The following is a 6,243-nucleotide window of genomic DNA, read 5'->3' on the forward strand; positions in this document are numbered from 1 at the left end:
TGTTGCCATAAATATAGGCTGCAAAGAATGCAAATCATGCACAAGACATTACTGACCCTAACCTCCTAGTAATGTACAGGGCAGTGCATGAGGTTTTCCACCGATGTGCAGTTCTTAGTGCACTGCACATGACCTGCCATGGGCTTTGTGCTATATTAACTGGCTACCACCAAAGATTTGTATAAAACATTTATTGTTGCTACCCCAATGGACTTCCCCCAACTGGGGCTGCAGAGAACTAAGTAAGTTATTATGTAGGTAGTGTAGTTATACAATTGAACTCAGATGAATACCCATACTGAAATTCCTGACTACATCATAACCAACGATGCATCACTAAAGCAGTAATCAATTATCTTGTAGTTAGTATAGAAATACAAGTGCAGAGAGTATGAACTCAGATGAGATTCATAACTACTCCCTGAAATTAATAATTCTTCCAGTAAAGCAGTAAATTGGTTATTCTGGAGACAGTATATTAATACCAATAAGCAAGGTATGCACAGATACTGAGATTCATAACTGCCTCAGGGTCCAATGATGCTTTCACTAAAGCAGTAAATCGGTTATTTTTGAGACGGTATAGTTATACCATACACAAGGTACGCACCAATACTGAGATTCATAACTATCTCTTGAACCAATGACTACACTAAAGGAGAACTGGTTATTACTGAGACAGCAAGGTATGCACAAATACTGACCCTCATGACTCAATGCTTCACTAAAGCAGTAAATTGGTTATTTCTGAAACAGCATAGTAATACCATACATGAGGTATGCACAACTGCTGAGATTCATATGACTGTCATAACCCAATGATACTTCCACTAACACAGTAAAAGAATTATCAAGTAGTATAGTATATGAATGCCCATAAGGTGCCCATACACCTTACGATTATCGGACGAAACTTTCCGTCCGATGATCGAATAGTCGTACGATTTTCGTACGACAGCCCCATCCTGCCCCGATGATCGCAAGATTAATTTAGCCGTAATTAACGAAAAGCACCTGGACGAAATGCGGTAATTGATTTCCCGTATTTTCGTTAGCGCAAACGCAGTGTAGATCGTACAACTTTTGACGGACGGAAACGCCAGCAACCTTACGAAAATCGTACGATCTAGCAAAGTTTTCAAACATGCTTGACCGTCAAAAGTCGTACGACTGTACAGTACTGTCGGTCGGACACTGCAATGCACACATACGATTATCGGACGAAAAGTCGATCGCATACGAAAATCGTCCGATAATCGTAAGGTGTATGGGCACCTTTAGAGTTAATATACACATTGCTGAAACTAAAGCAGAAAATGATTAGCTTGTAGATGGTATAATTATACATGTGCTCAGAGACTAAAACCAGATGCAAAAACACATACTGAGATTTACAACTACAACATATACCAATGATGCTTCACTAAACAGTAATCAGTAAACTTGTAGATAGTACAGTTATACAAGTGCAATACTGAGACTTATGACTTCATCATAAACCAATTATGCGTTCACTAAAGCAGTCAATTGGTTAGCTTGCAGATAGAATAGTTATACACTTGCTTACAAGTGATTATCTATCTCCACTGTATGCATCAACTGTAGAGTTGTAGACAAGAGAAACACTTCTATTGCAGAGTCAACATATGGCCAGAAACTCTGCCTACAGCTTCATCTAGCCACTGAAATATATTCATGTGTGTGGCCTCTGTTCCAGAGGGATAAAGCCATAGCAATCAAGCTAAAAGGCCCTCACCATAGACTATGAAAGCTCTGCACAGTCTGACCAGAGTAATCAGGTCAGACTGTGCAGGACGTCTTAAGACGCCCTCCTGCTCCTAGCAGACTCCCGTCTGGCCGTTCACTAACGGCCATGGACGGAAGGTAGTTAATGACTGGTAACCGCTGAGAATCAGCGGTTACTGGCATTACAGAGCCTTAAATAACTCGTCACGTACAGTGTACGTGGCCAGTCATATAGGCACTTTCTGGCGGGACATACAGTGTACGTCACACGTCACAAAGGGGTTAACCTAAGGTCCCACACCTGTGAGGCAGACACACCCAGGCTGATACAATTAATGGATCAATTTGGCCTGAGAGCATAATGTAGATTGGGAGAAAATGCCACACCTTAAAAAGATTAGACGCTTGCAATCGTACAGAGAGTCAAAGACATAACCCCATATAGAGTGTTAAGAGTCATATAATATACGTAAGAGGTTGTTCATATCTTCAATGAAGATAAAGTGACCTCATTCCATATTTTCTGTAAGCTGGGAATTGACCTCCTTATGATCTCATGATATAAACAGGTAAGTAAAACATAAGAGAAATTCACTTAATCAGATCTAAAGGAGCCTTACCCACCCCTACTCAGGTCAAAGCAATCATAGTCTTCCAGCTTGTGAGATCACAACAAGCCCAAAGCAGGTGGTAAATCAAAACTGGCAGAAATAACCTCCAGTACTCCCACACACCCCAATGTTTTAGCAAAGGAGTCTGTAAAGCCATTGTACAGGACCTAGGTTTATCTTTATTCGGATAGGCTGTTGCCTATGACACAAAAAGAAAAGCATTGATGGAAGTACAGAAAAAGAACCCACCCCCCCCGGGGTGATAATGCTTCTTATGTATGCCTACAACAAAAGGCAACAGCCAAGAGTGTGAAAATGGAGAAACAATCCCCAGTACTACTACTCACCACTAATATGATATAAATGTAGGAAGTATGCAAACAATGTTTTAGAACCACCAAAGAAACTAGGAACACCACACCCCTACCTATTAATCAGAAGTTAAGCAACATATTAACTACTTCCTACATTTATCAACAACAAACCATTTCAATTGAACTTTTAAGGTGTCACACACGGATTGAACGGGACATATCCATATTAACCCCTTCATGACTGAGCTAGTTTTCAGTTTCTGTTCATAAATGACTGACACACTTTTTACATTTTTGCTGTGTGATTCTTCCACGTCAGTAATATACTTTCTTACTAAATTTACCCACACATATTATATATTGTTTTTGAGAGGACAGATAGGGCTATAAAATATATCAAACATGTGCGCCTCACTTAGTTTGAATAAAATATAAAACAAATTAGGAAAAAAACTAGAAGAAAACACATTTTTACTTAGAGACTGATCTTGACAGCATGTCAGATTCAGAGCTCACTAAAGGTCTTCGATTGTGCCTAGACGATCAGAAGTGATACATTTCAGGCAAAGAGATACAAATTGTATCTCTTGTATCTCTGTGCCTGAAATGTATCATAAACATTGGGCTATCGAGCTGTCAAAACGAATAGCAGAGAGGTGAGTCACTCTGCTATCTCTCTGCTATTTTCAGCTGTCAAATACGGGATTATTTACTGCTGATCTCTGCGTTACTTACTGCTGAGCTCTGTGTTATTTACTACTGAGCTCTGTGTTATTTACTGCAGATCTCTGTGTTATTTACTGCTGAGCTCTGTGTTATTTACTGCTGATCTCTGTGTTATTTACTACTGATCTCTGTGTTATTTACTGCTGATCTCTGTGTTATTTACTGCTGATTTCTGCGTTACTTACTACTGAGCTCTGTGTTATTTACTGCTGATCTCTGCGTTACTTACTACTGAGCTCTGTGTTATTTACTGCTGATCTCTGTTATTTACTGCTGATCTCTGCGTTACTTACTACTGAGCTCTGTGTTATGTACTGCTGACCTCTGTGTTATTTACTGCTGATCTCTGTGTTATTTACTGCTGATCTCTGCGTTACTTACTACTGAGCTCTGTGTTATGTACTGCTGATCTCTGCGTTACTTACTACTGAGCTCTGTGTTATGTACTGCTGATCTCTGTGTTATTTACTGCTGATCTCTGCATTACTTACTACTGAGCTCTGTGTTATTTATTGCTGAGCTCTTTGTGCTTTACTACTAAGCTCTGTGTTTCTTTACTGCTGAACTCTGTGTTACTTACTACTGAGCTCTGCGTTTACTACTGAGTAGCTGGCTACATATGATTTTAAGACATATTTGTATGTTAAACATTTAGGATATTCACTATTATAGTAACATTAGTTAAACTGGAGACATTATTATAATTCATGATGCATTTAAAATGCTGAATATAATTTGGCAATTAAAGTCTATGTCCAGCCAATTGTTTCCCCTTGTTTTGGATAGAGTGGGGAAGGGTTCAAACCTCAAATGGGTGTTTACTGACATGTGAGGCTTCATTAGATTTGCCATCACTTCTTGTCCTGCCAGGAACATTTTTCCAGACAGGAAGTGAGGGGAACTTTTTTTAAGTCTCCAATCGATGGATGCATCCAGGGATAGTGATTGATTCTTAATCGCATGTAATCATATCGTATACGATTACATGCAGTGTGCCGGCGTTCAAATGCATTGGCTGTTACCCGATCATTAACTTGAATGGGTGACAGCTGCCACTTGTAAACGGCAGATTAGTGATTCCTGCTGCAGGAAAACGCAAGTTCCTGACACAGGATTCCCTAATCGCACCTAAAGTATAAATAAAATATCCATTCTGGGTGGTGAGTTTTCTTGGTCCAGCTTGTTCTATGGATGTCTAGGGGTAATATACCTGCTAGTACATAGCAAGCACCTGAGCTCCTGTTCCTATAAAAGTCTGTGCTGCAATTCCCTATTACTGATTTTGTGCCAAGTTGATTTAGTGTGTGAATGCTGGAAACTAAACACCAATCAATTAGTGCAGTGTAATGGGCTGGCACAGACTTCAGCATACTGTATGTGCACTATCTCTCTCTCTCTCCTAATTTAGGGCGGCTTCATCAAATGTGAATTAAAACAAATCATTTTCATTTATATATCCAAAGCAGAAATTAAGATGACTCCACCTTGTGGCCAACTTACAAATTGCATGAAAACATAGTTACATAGTTAGTTGGGTTGAAAAAAGACAAATGTCCATCGAGTTTAACCTATAGAGATGAACAAGCAAGTTCAGAAACAAAAAAAGGAGAATTTTAACTCACCACACAAAAAGGTTAGTCAGCTACAGTTGCTATTGTAGCAAATACCACATACAGTATGTATCCTCAGTACTCAGAGAAAACGTAAACCCAGCAGTAGCCCGCTAGGTACCTACAACAGTGAAGTGCAGAGATGGGGACAGGAAAATGACCTGAGCTCTGGACTGAAAACTCTATAAGGAATCCCCAGACATACTGGTCTCACTTGAACAGCAGATTACTCTGTGAACAGGAACAAAGATGGTAGTCACTGCTGACCGCAAGACATTACTTGGAGAAATTTCCAAAGAGAGCACCAGTATAACCTGGGAAAGCCTGCACTCGTTGACTGACTGGAGAGACTTCCAGGATTTAACATATCCGGCATGAATCTATCAGCAGCTGTTAATAGTTGAAAAGTCTTTCAAATAGAGAAGAGCAGAGCTGAAGAAAACAAGTCTACTTTCCTGAAGACACTAGAAAAAACTGAGACATACTGGTAGTGGGCAAGGTTATCTTGTGCTGGCTCATTTTTTTTGTGTCGGTGCCTGCTTCTCCTGCAGGGGGCAGTATAACCCTACAGCCTAAGAATTCCTGTGTCCCTTAGGGCTTGTTCACACCAAGCGCGGAGCAGATCCAGACCAGAGCAGATCCAGACCGGATCAAAACTGCGTCCAATGTATTCCTATGGTATTTTGACCTCCAGTTCACATCGCAGCGTGCGGATCCAGACCGGATGAAAAAACTGCGCCAAGCCCTATTTTACCTGCTCTGGATCTGGTCTGGAACGCATCAAAAACGCATCTCAAACGCATCAAAAACGCAACGCAATGCAACCCAATGCAATTCAATGGGAAAAAATAACCATAAAGAAAAAAAACCTCTATGGTCATCTGTCATGACCTAATCTTCCCTTGTCACTTCCTGTCTTTGGAAGGGACACATCACATGCAAACATTCCTACCTAGATATCGACATGCGGGTGTATGAAAAAAACTTGTCTGGGTGTGCACGAAGGTCTGCATATAGAGTCCCAAACTGGCCCTTTGGATCTCTTTCTCTCATAAGTGGGTGCACCCAAAAGCGACGTCTCCTTACAGCACTTTGGCGTAGGAGTATAATAACCATCACCAGGAGCATGCCTGCATCCCATGGATCCATGTTGCAACAATTTTACATGTGAAACAAGGTCAGAGGAAGCAGGAAATAATCGGAACAGCTAATGAAAGGTCAAAGGTAAAAGGAAAT

Source organism: Nanorana parkeri, unplaced genomic scaffold, assembly GCF_000935625.1.
Source record: "Nanorana parkeri isolate BGI_ZX_2015 unplaced genomic scaffold, ASM93562v1 scaffold948, whole genome shotgun sequence".
In the NCBI taxonomy this organism is placed as follows: Eukaryota; Metazoa; Chordata; class Amphibia; order Anura; family Dicroglossidae; genus Nanorana; species Nanorana parkeri.